Genomic DNA, 18,476 nt, shown 5'->3' with positions numbered 1-18,476 from the left:
CAAGTGCATGCAATGGTTCAGAGTTTGCGTCTTCTTGTTCCACACAGTGAGAATGTTGGTTGGCTCCTGGGCTGTACTGTGGAAATATGGGAGAGGACAGTTTGTAGCTTTTTCTGAGAAAGGAAGATCCTAGGAGATGTATTCAAGATACTCTAAGCAATTTGTTAACCAGTGACTGACAGATTTTGTGCTCACTGTCCCAAGAGCGAAGCAGAACAAGTACAGGAGCTAGCACTCTGGTAAAAACCCAAGGAGTTCTAGATAGACCAAATACAAGGGTAACCAACTAGTAAAATCGGGTGCTCGTCACAAAACGCAGGAAAATTTTGAAAGATAGCGACATGCAAGTAGACATCCTTGATGTCCACATAGGCCAGAAAGTCTCTAGGAAGGAGGTAAGCACTGACTGACCAAATTGATTTCATACAGACCTTTTGAACCCAAAGGAAGGTTTTCAAAACATTTCGATCCAGTATGGGAGCAAATGCTCCCATTTGCTTTGGTAACTGTGAGGATCTTTCCTCTCCCAGAACAATTGCAATGACTGCTTGACCTAGAGGCAGCTCGATGATCAGCTAATTTTTGCAGGGACGTTGGCAGGTTTGACATCAGGGCTCAAGTCCTGCGGGAACGCGTGGGAACGGAGTTCCTGCACTTTTTTCACAGCAGGAACTCAGTTCCCTTTGCAGGACTAGAGCAGCCGAGCCGCCCGAGCCAATCCTTCACTAAGCGGCGATGCCCAGCTCGAGTCACTGTCAGGGGCAGGCGAACCTTAGTAATCCTTTGTTACTGGCCGCTTAGGAACTCTTTCACCCAGTAATATCCTTGATAAAGGTAAGCAGACATCTGCCAAAAAAGGGGTTCCAATTAAAGGGTGGTTGCAATAACTTTTTTGCACTGATACTTCACAAATCAGTATTTGAACCAAAGGGTCTTCTGCATAAGCTCTAAGACCCCTTTCACGCTGGGGTGGCGGCTCTGTTGGCGGCAAAGCGCCGCTAGTTTTAGCAGCGTTTTACTGCTGTTTTAGGAAGCCCTGCAAATTCATTCCAATGGGCGCTGTAGGAGCACTGTATACAGCGCTCCTACACTACCCCAAAGATGCTGCTTGCATGACTTTTTTTCCTGTCCTGCAAGCGTACCGCCCCAGTGTGAAAGCACTCAGGCTTTCACACTGGAGAGGCAGTTTTTTGGCGCTTTACAGGAGCTACTTTAAGCGCTAAAATGACTGAAAACTGCCTCAGCGTGAATAAGGTCTAAAAGGAAGTCTTCTTTGGAGAAAAATTTAATGTCACTTTAGAAGTTCACCAAAATAAAAAAAACGCTGCTCAAACTGTTGGCACTATATAAATCCTCTATAATAATAAATGCACATCTTTTTGCAGGTAACATTTATTTTATTCTATTAGGAGCCTGTTAAGCATTGCACCCTCGATCAGCAGATTGCAGGTGCATCCAAGGCTCCTGCAGACTGTCAGTGTAGCTGTCTGCTCATACCTCATACAGACAGGCAGTCACTGAATGACCGGAAGAATCAATGAACTACCATGAGCACTCATCAGCAAGTTGTCAGCCGCAATGGCGGACGGTAGCTGTAGTTCTCCCATTCACAAAATTCTGTGAATGAATAATGCGGCCGGGTGGGAAGAGCCTGCTCATTTAGTAACAGCCTGGACACCGGTGTAACATGTTGTGAAAGGTGAATTTAGCCTTTAAGATGTGGATGGATTATTTTTGGAAACTAATGATATTTAGTGTCACTTTACAGAGGAAGTAAACCCTGATGGGGTAGATCCACGTGCCTCCGCTGCGCCCGGCGCAGATGTGAGATACGCTACACCGCTGTAACTTACCTGGTTTTGGTTTGAATCCTCAATGATTTTGCGCCGTAAGTTACGGCGGCGTAGTGTATATCTCGCGGCGGATTTCAAATTGGGCGGGTAGGGGGTGTGTTTCATTTAAACGAACTGCGCATGCGCCGTCCCTAAAATTTCCCGCCGTGCATTGCGCTAAATGACGTCGCAAGGATGTCATTGTTTTCAATGTGAACGTAAATGGCGCCCAGCCCCATTCACGGACGACTTACGCAAACGATTTTTAAAATTAGACGCGGGAACGATGGCCATACTTAACATTGAGTACGCCACCTGATAGCAGCTTTAACTATACGCCGGAAAAAGCCGAACTGAAACAACGTAAAAAAATGCGGCCAGACATTAACAGAAAAAGCACACTGATTAGCTAATTTCCTTGTCACTTTGCTTTCTCTTACTATCAGCATGCTCCTAGTGTTGCACATATCCTTTTTTGTCTTCTTGTGCTGCTTCTCCCTCAACCTCTATAAGCTATTCTTTATCGGGACTAAAATAGGCTGATACTTACACCTTGATTTATAAATATATTAAAGGAGTTTTTTTTTTTTGCCTAAAATTAATGTCTGCAAGGTAGACAGACAGAATAGTGTAATGATTCTGTTAAAAAACTAGTAAATGCCTATTAAATTCCTTCATCTATATCACCTCCGACGTTCTAGTTTCTGTTCTCTCATTCACTTCCTGGTTTGCGGCGCTCGTTCATGTAAGAACTACATTTCCCAGTATGCATTGCGGCACGCCCAGTAATTCACACCTCCTTGAGGTCTCTAACACGTAGAGAGCGTCCTGCCACACAGATGTAGTTCCCAGAAGGGGGTGAGCACGTTACTGACCACCGCAGTAAAGCCTCCCATCACGGTGGTCAGTAAAATCAGACAAGCAGGAAGTGAACAGAGAAGAAATAGAGCAACTTCTGAGCAAAAACGAACAATAAGGAAGTGAAAAGAGGAATGTCTGCAGGTAAAGGATGCTTAATATGAATTATGAAAGCTGCATTACTTCTTGTGTTTTAGATATGCCTAAAGTTTAACTTTAACAATTAACTAGAAGCCAAAAATGTAACCTAACACTTCAATCCCAAATCCTAACCCCAGACCTTAACACTAATTTAACCCATTGAGAACTTCTTTGGTGCAGCAAGCTGTTCCTGGTGCAAGAAGCTCTCTGTACTGAGCAATGATCTTGGAACTAAGCAAAAGTTTACAAACAAAAAACAAAACAAGCAATACTTTGACTGGATTGCTGAAACTTATCCTGCATTGCTGGGTCTTGTGTTTTTGCTCCTTTATTTTCATAACTATACCATATTTATATAGCCTTTCCCTGCTCACCATAATGTGCGGTTTGTGGAGTGGCGGCTGTACAGTTCAAATGTATGATCACACACATGTTCCTGTGGTTTGTGGTCAGTGCTGCAGATCACTGTGGTCTACACAGATGATTTATTCCTTACAAGGTAAGGTACAGCTGCTTTTTATTAGCTTACAACCTGGGGCAACTCCATAATCAACCATCAGATATACTGTGGATATTAAAGAAGCGCTCTAGAAAAAAAAAGGTTTTCTCCATTCTGACTATTCGTGTGTGTGTATATATATATATGTAAATAAATAAAATTAAAATTAAGAATGCTTTCAGAAATAGTGTTAATAGTCTTATTTTTATCAATTAACAAAATGAAAATCAAACAGAAGAGAAACAATCAAATCAAGATCACCCTTTGCTTTCAAAACACCATGGCCAGATTCACGTAGATAGGCGTAAATATAAGCGGGCGTAGCGTATCGTAGTTCCGCTACGCCGCCGCAATTTAGCGAGGCAAGTGCTGTATTCACAAAGCATCTGCGTCTAAAGTTACGGCGGCGTAGCGTAAATGTGCCGGCGTAAGCGCGCCTAAATCAAATGAGGAAGAGGGGGGCGTGTTTTATGTAAACTAAGCATGACCCCACGTAAATGACGCTTTTTTCGAACGGCGCATGCGCGCGCATGCTCAGTATCACGTCGAATTTTAAAATTTAATTACGCCCGCTCAATGCCTAGACGACGTGAACGTAACTTACGCAAAGCCCTATTTGCGAACGTTTTACGCAAACAACGGAAAATTCGATGCTGTCCCGACGTCCATACTTAACATTGCGTACGCCTCACTATAGCAGGGGTAACTTTACGCCGGTCCGACGCCTTACGCAAACGACGCATATAGATACGCCGGGCGCGCATACGTTCGTGAATCGGCGTATCTACCTAATTTGCATATTCTGCACGTAAATCTACGGAAGCGCCACCTAGCGGCCAGCGTAAATATGCAACTAAGATACGACGGCGTAAGAGACTTACGTCAGTCGTATCTAAGCAAAAATCTGGCGTATCTTGCTTTCTGGATACAGAAAAAAGATAAGCCGGCGCATCCTAGAAGTTACGCGGCGTATCAATAGATACGCCGACGTAACTTCTTTGTGGATCTGGCCCCATCAGTTCTTCTAGGTAGACTTGCACACAGTTTTTGAAAGAAATCGGCAGGTAGTGTTCCAAACATCTTGGAGAACTAACCACAGATCTTCTGTGGATGTAGGTTGCCTCAAATCCTTCTGTCTCCTCATGTAATGTAAGACAGACTTAAAGGGGTTGTAAAGGTACAATTTTTTTTTCCTAAATATCTTCCTTTACCTTAGTGCAGTCCTCCTTCACTTACCTCATCCTTCCATTTTGCTTTTAAATGTCCTTATTTCTTCTGAGAAATCCTCACTTCCTGTTCTTCTGTCTGTAACTCCACACAGTAATGCAAGGCTTTCTCCCTGGTGTGGAGTGTCGTGCTCGCCCCCTCCCTTGGACTACAGGGGAGTCAGGACGCTCTCTACGTTGCAGATAGAGAAAGGAGCTGTGTGTTAGTGGGCGTCCTGACTCTCCTGTAGTCCAAGGGAGGGGGCGAGCACGACACTCCACACCAGGGAGAAAGCCTCGCATTACTGTGTGGAGTTACAGACAGAAGAACAGGAAGTGAGGATTTCTCAGAAGAAATAAGGACATTTAAAAGCAAAATAGAAGGATGAGGTAAGTGAAGGAGGACTGCACTAAGGTAAAGGAAGATATTTAGGGGAATTTTTTCCTACCTTTACAACCCCTTTCATGAAGTTCGAAATTAGGGCTCTGTGGGGGCAAAACCATCACTTCCAGGACTGATTGTTGTTCTTTATGCTGAAGATAGTTGTTAATGACACTGGCTGTATTTGGGGTTGTTGTCCTGCTGTAGAATAAATGTGGTGCTTATCACACTCCTCCCTGATGGTAAGGCATGATGAATAATTATCGGCCTGTATTTCTCAGCATTGAGCACACCATTGACCCTGACCAACTCCATTTGCAGAAATGCAGCCCTAAACTTGCAAGGAACCTCCACCATGCTTCACCGTTACCTGCGGATAAGGATGAGCTCCGACGTGTTCGCACAGTCCATATGCAGAGCCCGCCAGGAAGTGCGGCACTGCGCTAATCACAGGCAGGGAGACATTTCCCGATCTCTGCAGCTGTGCATCGGGACAATGTCTCCCTGCCTGTGATTAGCGCAGCACGGTGCCAACTTCCTGGCGGGCTCTGCATGTGGAGTGTGTGTGAACACGCCGAAGCTCATCCTTACCTGCAGACTCTCATTATTGTGCAGCTCTCCACCCCTTCCTCCAACAAACTGCCTCCTGCTACAGCCAATCATTTCACATTTTGACTCCTCAGTTCAGAGCACCTGCTGCCATTTTTCTGCACTCCAGTTCCCATGTTTTCATTAGACAGCTGCAGAACTAAAAAATTGTCGTTTTGATTTGTTATTTACATAAATTCCTTTAATTAAATTTGTTTAATCCCTTTTTGGAATTCATTCAGTTTATTCGTATTCAAATCAATTCGAACTTTCAAATCAGTTTTGAATAGTTTTCAAATTTGAATCGTTTTCAAAGTTTTCCCATTTCCAAAGAAAATTAAAAAGAATAGAAAAAGTAGAAAATAATAATATAACAAAGTAAAACAGAACAAAATAGGATAGAAAATAAAAGAACAGAATAGAATAATAAAAAAAAAAAATTGAATTAAATGGAAAGATTATAACCATCTTCTGACATTCTAATGAAATAGAAAAGAATAGAATAAAAAAAAACAATAGAATAGAAATAATATAACCATTATCCAAAATTCAAATAGAAGCAATTCGAATAGACAAGAATAGAGTAGAATAAAATAGAAAATAACACAATAGTATAGGGAAAAAAACTGAATAGAATGAATATAACCATCTTCCTATTCTAATCTATTCAAAATTGATTCTCTTAGAATTTTGGGAAATGGTTAAAATCTTTCTATACTATTGTTATTTTTAATTGCATTATTTTTCTATTTGTTTATTCTGTTCTATTCTATTCTATTGCATTTCCTATTCAGTTCCATTTTATTTTCTATTCAGTTCCATTTTATTTCCTATTCAGTTCCATTTTTATTTCCTATTCAGTTCCATTTTATTTTCTATTCAGTTCTATTTTATTTTCTATTCAGTTCTATTTTATTTTCTATTCAGTTCTATTTTATTTTCTATTCAGTTCTATTTTATTTTCTATTCAGTTCCATTTTATTCTATTTGAAATTCACATTTCGGAAGATGGTTATATTCTTTCTATTCAATTTTTTCTATACTATTCTGTTATTTTCTTTTCTATTCTTTTCAAATTCTAATTGATTCCATTTGAACTTTGGGAAATGGTTATATTTTTCTATTCTTTTCTATTATTTTCTTATGTATTCAAATTTATTCTATTTGAAATTTGAATTTCAAAAGATGGTTGTATTCTATGTAATTATATTCTATTTGTTTATATAATATTCTAGTCTCTTATATTCTATTTTGTTCTGTTGTACTCTTATAATATTACATTTTTTGTATTCCATTTTATTTTATGTTACTTTATTTTATATTCTATTTTATTCTCTTTGGAAATTAAAAAACTATTTCGAAAATGATTGTTAAATTATTTTTTTGTTATTTCGGATTTGTTTAAATTTAGTACTATTGCAATTTGGAAATTTGAATTTCCGAAAAATGAAAACTCATCTGGATTTCAATTCGGAATGAAACGAACCGCACAAGTCTAGTTTTCATGCATAGTTGAGTCATGCATCCTTGTTTCTACATCAGCGGTATGGCATTTTGGCCGCAATGCTTCCATGAAAACCACTTCTAGCCAGACTTCTCCAAACGGTAGGTGGGTATACCTGGGTCCCACTGGTTTCCACCAGTTCTGTGCTTATGGCACTGCTGGACATCTTCCAATGTCGAAGAGAAGTAAGCATGATGTGCCTTTCATCTGCTGCATTAAGTTTCATTGGCGACTTAGCTATGCATAAAAACATAGGAACTGGGGTGCAGAAAAATGGCAGCAGGTGCTCTGGACTGATGATTTATACTTTGAAATATTTGGCTGTAGCAGGAGGTAGTTTGCTGAAGGGCTGCGGATTGGCAGGGCCGTCTTTAACACAGGGCAAAAGGGGCAGCTGTTCGGGGCCCGAAGCAGCTGCCAACTGAGCCCACACTGATGCCCGCCAGAGTTCCACTACCTCCGGCGCTGGTCACATGTTGGCTGCTCACTACTATCAGTTGTAAATACAGAAGTGCTGCTATGTCTCACTGGGGGAGGGGGGGGGACCCAAGAGGATGTTTGCCCAGGGTCCAATCAATATTAAAGATGGCCCTGGGATCGGTACAATAATGGGTATCTGCAGACAACAGTGAAGCATGGTGGAGGTTTCTTGCAAGTTTGGGGCTGCATTTCTGCAAATGGATTTGTAGATTTGGTCAGGATCAATGGTGTCCTCAAGGCTGAGAAATACAGGCAGATGCTTGTTCATTAGGGAGGTGTGTGATAGGCCCAACATGTATTCTGCAGCAGGACAATGACCCCAAACATACAGCCAATGTCATTAGGAAACATCTTCAACATAAAGAACAAGTCGTCCTGGAAGTGAATGTTTGGTCCCCACAGAGCCCTGATCTCAACATCGAGTCTGTCTGGGATTACATGAAGAATAGAGGTGGATGTTTGTTGCCAGTTGTACCAATCTGGATCTGAGACATGTAGAACTTCTGGATCCAATCTGTCATTTGAAAGGGGTTCAAAACTCCTCAAATTCACCAGCAAACAGGACCTGCTCTACCACTCCTACGCGGACGACACTCAACTTTATTTTCGCATCCCCAACAAAAAAGACCAATATCACGGACTAGAAAAGTGCCCGACATTGATAGATAATTGGACGACAGAGAGCTCCCTCAAACTCAATGGATCCAAAACAGAACCTCTTTCTCCACGCAAACCGAAAGACAAATTCTAGGACAACATGGACACCACCCACCATCCTTGGACAAACCATCCATCACCCTAAGCACTAAAGTCAAAAGCCTCAGAGTTATCTTTGACTCAGACATGACTATGGATGCACAAATAGGATCAGTAGTCAGCGGATCTCACTTTCTGCATAGACTCATCCCCTTCACCCTGGAAGAGGACACAGCAGTAGTAGTTGGAACATACATCAATTCCAGACTCGACTACACAAACTCCCTCTACCTAGGACTACCGAAATTCCAGATTTCTCATCTACAAGTTGTCCAGAACACTGCAGCCAGACTGGTAACGGGGAAAAAAAACTGGAAATCAATTACCTCAGTCCTGAGGACCCTCCATTGGCTAGCCGTAAAGGATCGGGTTACATTCAAGACCCTCTGCCTCACCCATAAATACACACAAGGAAACGTGCCTCAATACTTATGCGAGAAAATAAAAACTACACCCCAAATCGGGCCCTACGATCAACTAACCAGAACCTCCTCCGCATCCCCTACAAATCTAAAGGAGAACGAAGATTCGCAGTCCAAGGATCACAGCTATGGAACGCTCAACCCATGGACATCCGCATGAAAGAAAACCATCGTGCCTTCAGAAAAAAACTTAAGACCCACCTCTTCTGAAGGTTTCTGGATGACGACATTGAATACAAAGCGCCTTGAGTGGATTTAGTTCTCATTTGTAGCGCTATACAAGTTACTCACTCACAATACAGTTTCTATTCCTGCTCCCGCCTCGCCTTTTACCTTCCAATCTGCCAGCTTCAGACCAAGAACATTTTAATTTGATAACCGCCTTTGCACCAACTTCAGGCACATGAAGTGGTTGCACCAGTTTTTTTTATAATGGTTTCAACGTTTTTTTCAAACCTGTTCACAGTCCCAAAATTAAATAGGGTCATCCATCCAATACTTGACTTAATTACTTAAATAGATTTCATGTTCCAAAGTTCCAGATGCAATCTATGACATCCATCATTGCTTTCCTCAGACAAGGGGAATTTATTGCATCAGTAGACAGACAAGATGCCTATCTCCATATTTCCATTCCTATTACTTCCTGGCTTTTGCTGTGGATGACTAGCGCTTCCAATGTTTGGCACTGCCATTTGGGCTCTTTTCTGCTTTCTAAGTGTTCAAAAGTGCTTCCCTTGCTTCTGGTGCTTTAATGAACCCAAGGCATTCATGTCACAGGCTACCTGAATGACCTCCTTTTGTACTACTCAGCCAGAATCTTGTCGGACAACTATCTTATTTCTTTAAACCTTTGGCTGGATAATCAACTTTCTAAAGTCAGCTCTCCAGCCCCCACATCGGGTCTAATCTTGAACACAGGTCAAGCTGGAATCTTACTCTTTAAGGGACAAGATTCCTCTCTAACGTCTAGCTCTTAGACTCTCAGGTCACAATGACACCCCTCAATTTGCTTCTGCAAGAGGGTTCTGGGACTCATCCTGGCCGCCTTCGATGCAATTCCCTTGTCCAATTTTACTTAAGACACCTTTAAATCAACATTGTCAAGATGTGGAACAAGCAGATTCAATCCTTGTCTCACTCAATGCTTCTGTCCAGTCATGTGATGCTTCCCCTGCCATGGTGGCTCTCCAATCCCGCCCTGGAAAAGGGAAAATCCTCCCTTCACAGTTCTTGGAACATGGAACACCATATGTGAGTCTTACAGGCAGGGGAGGACATTGTTCCCAACAGGTGCCAATATTCTGAAACTGAGAGGAATTAGATTGTCTCTACAACATTTTACCTCTTTTCCACAATGTCACCCAGGCAGAGTACAGTCAATGCCAAAGCAGTGGCCTATAGAAATCATCAAGGGGGCACCAAATGCTTGGCAGTCCTAAAAAGAAACAAATTGAACACCCTCATGGGCAGAAACTCACATTGCAGCTCTCTTGGCCATCCACATTCAGGGAGTGGACAATATCAGGCAGATTTCCTAAGCCATCAGTGCCTAGACCTAGGGGGGGGAGTAGTCACAAAAAGTAGTGAAAACCAGGAGGTAGACATCCTAGCCTCCAGGTTCAACATCAAGCTGAACCGTGATCCTCTAGCTGCCCAGGTTATTCTTTGGACTCAATTCCAGATGGTTTATACCTTCCCTCTGAAGAAGATCCTCCCCAACTGCTGCACAAAATAAAGAATACAAGTTTCTCAGTGATTCTCATCACACCAGGTTGGCCCAGTGGGAGTACATCAGTGGTAAGATTTATTTTGGAAAGGCCAAGTTGGTGTATAACTAAAATGAGGCTGCCCCAGGGCATGCATTCTTAGAATATGCATGTACATCAAGATGCAGCCATCTCTATGTTTTCAAATGGGTGGAGTTATGAACTTTGGAATTACTGTGCAACAAATGTATTGGCTTAGGAACAGGCAATTCCAAAGCACCGATTTAAATCATTGTTCATCATCGTTAAAACGTGGAGGCACCATACAGAGACGTACACTCTGTCTAAAGTATGCATCATTTTTCCCTGGAGCTTACCTTCAAGAATAGCGTGGTAACTGGTTAAAAAATACATAATGGTTTGAAATAATTTTTTTAATCCTAAATGTTTTTTTCTCCACATTTTATATAAAATAGATACACAAATTTTATATATATATATATATATATATATATATATATATATAAAATCTCACACACGCACAGTACATAAAATACTGCCAATGCTGTGATAAAACGAGAGAGAGAGATTGTCCTATTTATATATTTATTTTTTACTCCCACTGGAGACTAACACAATTATTTAATTAAAAACAGTGGCTTTTGCACGGATAGCAGATAATGACACTATTGTTAGGTAATAAGACATGACAGGATGCCTTTTATTAAGCTGTTTACCCATGCCATGGGCAGGCTGGGAGGCACAGAGTCAAAGGCCAAGTGACTTAAACCATCCGAGACGTGCTGAAAAGTGCCAATAAAACACAGTCGAGTGTGTTTCTGGTAATGTACCTTGGACTCTACGACAAAGGCGAGTCAGCGGGGAACGCGTGTTGTAAACCAAAAACCTAATAGAGACCTGTGCAGCGACATAGGAGGTGAGAATACACATTCCTTCACAGTGTTCTTGAAGCTGTGAGAAATATCGAAGACACCTTAACACTAATCTTATTAAAATGCTAGACATTGTTTTAAAATATTAATATTAAAAAACATCCTTCTGGCCTTGCAAGGCTGGGATCCATTGCTGAATTCCCAGCACTAACACTATATCCATGGGACCTCTGCTTCTTCCTGTTCTGTTTCCCAACACAACCCAAAAACATACTAACTAGTAGGTTAGGGGACAATCAGGAGACATGCATCTATATCAGTGTTTCTCAACTCCAGTCCTCAAGGCACCCCAACAGGTCATGTTTTCAGGCTTTCCATTATATTGCACATCTGATTTGATCAGTTTAACTGCCTTAGTAATTGCCACAGCTGTTTAATGTGAGGGAAATCCTGAAAACATGACCTGTTGGGGCGCCTTGAGGACTGGAGTTGAGAAACACTGATCTATATAGCTGTTCCAGGTAAAATAGATTGTAAACCCCCTCTGGGGTTGTTCTCAGTAAAGTCCTGCATAATGTGATTTAAAAATATGAGAAGGAGGAAATAAATACATACAAAAGAACTAAACATGTCTAGATCTAGGCAGTTCAACAATCTTACTGAGCAGTAGATCTGAAGAAATAAATAGATGAAAATATATGCAAATCTTGACATCTCTCGTGATAGTTAAACTTTTCACCACCCCTTCTACATCCTTAAAGGGGTGGTTCCCCCTAAAACACATTGCTAACAATAGATTCGTAAGACCCGTTACACTGCGGGTAGGCTGGCTTTTTTTTTTTAGTATATACCGAGATCTCCCCGTCTCGTTCCTTGTCGGTGGGCGTTCCTAGTTGATTGACGTTCCTCGGACGGGCGCGTACGTGACGTCACGACTTTCCGAAAGAAGCCGAACGTCGCTGCGCATGCGCCGTATAGAGCCGACTCTATACGGCGCATGCGCAGCGACGTTCGGCTTCTTTCGGAAAGTCGTGACGTCACGTACGCGCCCGTCCGAGGAACGTCAATCAACTAGGAACGCCCACCGCCAAGGGACGAGACGGGGAGATCTCGGTATGTACGAAAAAAAAAAAAAAAAAAGCCAGCCTACCCGCAGTGTAACGGGTCTTACGAATCTATTGTTAGAAATTAGTTTTAGGGGGAACCACCGCTTTAATTTTCTAACTGGTCCTTTATTGTGATAGATAGTATTGACCAATAGGGAGGTCTAGAACGAGGGAGTGGATGAGACAATGCAATCAAGATCTTCAAATAACTGTTGCTGCCTACAGTGTATCCGGAAAGGATTCACAGCCCTTCACTTTTTTTCACATTTGGTTATGTTACAGCTTTATTCCAAAATTGATTAAATTTGTTATTGTCCTTAAAATTCTACAAACGATACCGGATAATGACAATATGAAAGAAGTTTGTTTGAAATCACATGTATATAAGTATTCACAGCCTTTGCTCAATACTTTGTTGAAGCACCATTGGCACCAATTACAGCCTCAAGTATTTTTGAGTATGATGCTACAAGCTTGGAACACCTTTTTTTGGGAAGGTTCTCCCATTCTTCTTTGCAGGACCTCTCGAACTCCATCCGGTTGGATAGGAAGCATCGGCTCATAACCAATTTCAGATCTCTCTAGAGATGTTCAATCGGGTTGGTTCAAGTCTGGGCCACTCAAGGACATTCACAGAGTTGGCACGTAGCCACTCCTTTGTAATCTTGGCTGTGTGCTTACGGTTGTTGTCCTGTTGGAAGATGAACCTTTGCCCCAGTCTGAGGTCCAGAGCTCTCTGGAGAAGGTTTTCATCAAGGATGTCTCTGTACATAGCTGCATTCATCTTTCCCTTGAACCTGACTAGTCTCCCAGTACCTGCCACTGGAAAAACATCCCACAGCATGATGTTGCCACCACCATGCTTCACTGTAGGGATAGTATTGGTCAGGTGATGAACAGTGCCTATTCTACCACCAGTTGACCTGGAGGTTTTGGAATTATGGCAATTGTATCATCTTTATCTATTCTTTCATCAAGGTCCTCATGTTTTTAATGTTCAGCTAGGATATATATATATATATATATATATATATATATATATATATATATCTCTATATATATATCTATATATATATATATATATACAAATATATATATACAAATATAAATATATATATATAACTATTTTGTACAATAAATCATTTTTTTTTGTTATATTTTTGTTTCTGTTGCCTTAAAAATCCCATCACTAGAGGTTTCTCAATAGTACATGAGCGGTGCCTATTTCCTCCAGACATGATTCTTGCCATTCAGGTCAAAGAGTTCAATCTTTGTTTTGTCATTTTATTTTTAATAAATTTGCAAATATTTCAAACAAACTTCCCTGACATTGTCATTATGGGGTATTTTTTGTAGAAGTTTGAGGAAAATAATGAATTGAATCCATTTTGGAATAAGGCTGTAACATTACAAAATGTGGAAAAAAAAAAAAGCACTGTGAATACTTTCTGAATGCATATCCTTGGATCTATTGATAATTTTTACATGTGTTTTTCAATTAATGCATTCTCTGCATCTGCATTTTTTTTCATCATTAGTAGTTATTTAGCGAACATCAGATATTAAAATTGCAGGATAAAAAACAAACAAATTAAACATCTGGATAAATGAAGCAATATTATCACATGTGATAAGCCACTTTTGCTATGAGTTATGACATATCAGTGATTAAAAAATCATGGCCACACAGCAGAATTGAGTGATTACCTTTAAGTAAACGGACTGACATACCTGTACATAAATCAGGAATATAGATAAGCAGTGGGATTTACTGTTTGAATCGGTAAAGACATGGTGATGGCACTATTTTATGGCAAACAGTTCAGTCTGGCAAGTGTCACATGGAAAGTAACTGTGTGCTGCTGTAGTGCCAGACGATGGCATGTCACCAGTGAAATAGGAACCCTTCGGGCAGTGCCGTTGAAAGAGTGACTGTAGGTGTGGGCACAGCTGTATATTAGAGCACTCCATCTATTTAGAAGCTGTAAATATATTCTGCAAGACAAGCCTGATGAAAGGACTCCTGTATATCATGCCTGGCAAGGGCTACCATAATCCCATTTCTACACTCACATGCCGTCAGAATCACTCAAAACCGCATGAATAGATTGGAGTAAGGGAAGTACTGGCCGCCCACCACTGGGGTGGTGACAGCAGAAGTTGGGTGTAATGGAGTCACTGGTGGTCTCTGAGTAATTTGGCCTGTGACCATGACTGACGTTACAGCACCATACAAACTGACCTGGATACAAACAAAGATTGCAAGAACACCTACAGCCTCATTCAATAAACGGCTTAAAACTCTACTAAAATGATCCTTTGTTGCACATTTTTCATGTATAAACCCCCAACAGTTCTTTATTTTAAGCGCAGATATTTATGTGTACCACATATAAAATTCAGCACATAATAATTGGGAACTCTTTAATGAATAATGCTGTAATTGGATCTTAGAGACTTTGTCACCAAAACATTCATTTCAACAAAAGTATTTTCATAAGATTATATATGTGCATTTCACGCATTTTATACATATTTACAAGCAAAAGCCTCCCTTGTGTAGACATAGTCATAGACTAAGGCCCAGATTCTCAAAGGACTTACGACGGCGTAGCGCCATGTACGCCGTCGTAAGTCCGAATGAGAGCCGTCGTATCTATGCAGGTGATTCTTAGAATCAGTTACGCATAAATTCGGCTAAGATACGAGCGGCGTAAGTCTCTTACACCGTCGTATCTTAGTTGCATATTTACGCTGGCCACTAGGTGACGCTTCCGTAGATTTCCGCATCGAATATGCTAATGAGCTAGATATGCCGATTCATGAACGTATGTGCGCCCGGCGTAGCAAGATACATCGTTTACGTAAGACATACGCCGTGTAAAGTTACCCCTCATAAAGCAGGGGTGAGTCATGTTAGGTATGGACGTCGGAAACGTATGAACAGCGTCGTGTTTTACGTAATTTGCGTAAGTCGTCCGTGAATGGGGCTGGACGTAAGTTACGTTCACGTCGACTAGGCATTGAGCGGGCGTAATTTAATTTGAAAATTCAACGTGATACTGAGCATGCGCGCGCATGCGCCGTTCGTTAAAAACGTCAATCACATCGGGTCACGATACATTAACATAAAACACACCCACACTAGCCTACTTTGAATTACGTGGGCTTACGCCAGCACAGTTACACTACGCCGCTGTAACTTTGGCCGCAATTTCTTAGAGAATATGGGGCCTGTCTCACAAAGTTACGGCGGCGTAGTGTATCTGAGATACGCTACGCCCACCTATAGATAGGCGCTTTTTTGAGAATCTGGCCCTAAAGTCCCTAATCTTCTGCTGGGTGCTGCCATCTTGCATGTGATATCAGCAGCCCCAACATACTCAGAGCTGTCTCTCAAGTGACACCCTATAGCATGGGTGCTCAACCTGTGGCTCTCCAGCTGTTGCAAAACTACAATTCCCATAATGCCTCAGCCTTTGGGAGACATGCTTGTACCTGTCAGCGGCTTGCAATGCCTCATGGGAATTGTAGTTCCGCAACAGCTGGAGAGCCACAGGTTGAGCACCCATGCCCTATAGTATTCCCCTTCTCAGAGTCCCCCTTGCCTTTTACAAATGGAAGCTCACAAGGCAGATCAGGTTGAAGAGTCTGAAGATAATCAAAGGGTGGAGAGGCAGAAGAACATTTATGTTAGTACCTGGTGATTCTACAAGTGGTGATAGCCTCTGGATGAGGTCAGACTTAGTGGCTGAAAATTCTGGTTTAGCCAGACAGGCTGCATGTTGCATTTTTGTGAGGCAGCCTGAATCAAGGGGCTAGAGTGGTGTCAGTGTAATGCCACATACACACGATAATTTTTCAGGTTAGGATGAAGGAAAAAAGGTGGGACAGCCGCACTCCAAAAAAGCTATGAAGAAGCATTAAGGCATAGTGCGAAACGTCAGCTTTTCTTTTGTTGTGCTGTTTTTTGCTGTGGCATGTATTTTGTGATTTTTAATTAAAGGAGGAGTTTTTTTGGAGTGCGGCTGTCCCAGCTTTTTTCCTTCATCCTTACCTGCATTTTGATTGCACTGCCTGCACCCTTGGCTCGGACCACGGGGGTCAGATTGCCTGGTTCTCTTTGGGCGGTTGCCCACTCTCTCGTTTCACGATAATTTTTCAGCATGAAAGGAAACAACGTTTTTCGGCATGTAGAAAAAACAATGTTTTTCCAACTTTATCATTAAAACGACGTTGCCCACACACCATCGTTTTAAAAAAATGCTCTAGCAAAGCGCGGTGACGTACAACACGTAAGATGGCACTATAAAGGGGAAGTTCCTTGCGGATGACGCCACTCCTGGGGCTGCTTTAGCTGATTCCGTGTTCGTAAAAGACGATTTGCGCTTTTCTGTGTGTAACAGCGTGATGAATGTGCTTACTCCATTACGAATGGTAGTTTTACCAGAACGAGCGCTCCCGTCTCATAACTTGCTTCTGGTTTTTAACGTCGTTTTAGCCCACACACGATCACGAAAATTTTACGTTTTTCAGAACCCGAAAAATGATGTGAAGCCCACACACGATCATTTTAAATGACATTTTTTTAAAACGACGTTTTTTCATGCCGAAAAATGATCGTGTGTACGCGGCAGAAGACCTTGCTCTGGAATAAGGGAACTTGCTATCATCCTGAGAGGTACTTGGAGTTTTCTTAGGGCCTGCAGTGGAATTCCCATTATTTCTCCCTGGATGTAGACTGAGAGGGTTCAGCGTATCTGGCAGATCAGTCGATAAACAAGTTCCTATTGCTGTGTCTCTGGAGTATCAGGTAATAGGTGAGACAGCAAATGATCAGCAGAAATGGCGTCTAAGAGGAAGAATTAGGAGCACTAGATCTTCCACTAGTGAGGTGAATAAGGCATAGTTAACGAGACAATAACAATTGGGGATTATTCCATAACTAAGGACACTAGCGAATAAACTGCTGTACAGTAGTTCTTGGACTTTGGGGACATCCAAAAGCAATCCCACTGAGGGGTGGGCAACAGCAACTGAGAGATTCAATAGATGTGGAATTTTAAGTTCTGAGAGACTGGGTCACAACAAAAAAATGTTGCATGTCTCTTGAACTGGAAAGAACTCTAAAGGATTACTAATACAGTACATAAAGGACTGAGAAATGCCATAAATCAGAGTCTATTGCCCAAAGGTCAAATATACTGGGATATGTTTAACACAATCAGAGACCAGCTCAGACAGAATGACATGGTTACACCAGAAGATGTGGACCTGGAGAGTGCTCTGATACTAAAAAACACAGTACACTAAGGTGTGGAAAGTGCCACAATGAAGAGATCTGTGCCCAAAGGTCACATTCCAGGTTACCCCACCAATCTTCACTCTAGCTGTATGGAGACCAGCTTAAGCAGCATATTTTTCTGTGTTTTACAGTATCTGCATTGTTTAATTCAGATACAAGTGTGTATAAGGGCGCGCTGAGTAAAGGACCAAGCAGATATCAGTCTATCTAGAAATAGAATAGGGTCTTCATGCACTTCCAGCAGCACTTGAAGAGAAAAGGAAACTTTGGAAGTAAAACTTTAGATAACCCAAAAGGGTTAAAAACACTTACAAAAGGGTGGATGGGTAGGAGCACATCATATTAGTAATATGGCAGGTGGTCCAGCGTTCTGGTCTCAGAGATATCCGGAGGTGTAATTCTATTGTAACATATTCTGAAGTGGCCGGCAGATGGAAGCCACAACTCTCCTGGATACTGAAAAGACAGCTAGGCTGTCTGAGATGGCATGGAAGCTGAATCCAGGAAGTGACAACGTGAAGGGACCAACAACCAGCGTGAAGAGCAAACCGGAAGTAATGTCATCAACATGCGACACGTTTTGGAACAGCTAATTGGTTCCTTCTTCAAGCAATCAGGATATCCCTACAACACCATGCTGATGAGCCAGTCCTGATTGTTTCCTTGTTTTTCCACAGAACGTTATTGAAATTTCATGAATAACATTTGAATATACTTCTATTCAGCAGAGCAGCCCTCATGTACTGTATATACTTAATAACAATACCATTATTATTACAGTAAGACATGTAAATCA

General features: G+C 41.6%; 1 protein-coding gene across 1 annotated transcript in view; it reads right to left on the bottom strand.

The window, feature by feature from the left end:
• The window catches only part of ANKFN1 (ankyrin repeat and fibronectin type III domain containing 1), a 340,893-nt gene that overhangs the window by 34,402 nt on the left and 288,015 nt on the right, over positions 1-18,476 (bottom strand). The gene's annotated exons all lie outside the window — the stretch shown is intronic.

Source organism: Rana temporaria, chromosome 12, assembly GCF_905171775.1.
Source record: "Rana temporaria chromosome 12, aRanTem1.1, whole genome shotgun sequence".
Classification (NCBI taxonomy): Eukaryota; Metazoa; Chordata; class Amphibia; order Anura; family Ranidae; genus Rana; species Rana temporaria.
Note: the sequence above shows the minus strand (reverse complement) of the source record. Positions and strands in the feature narration are given on the sequence as shown.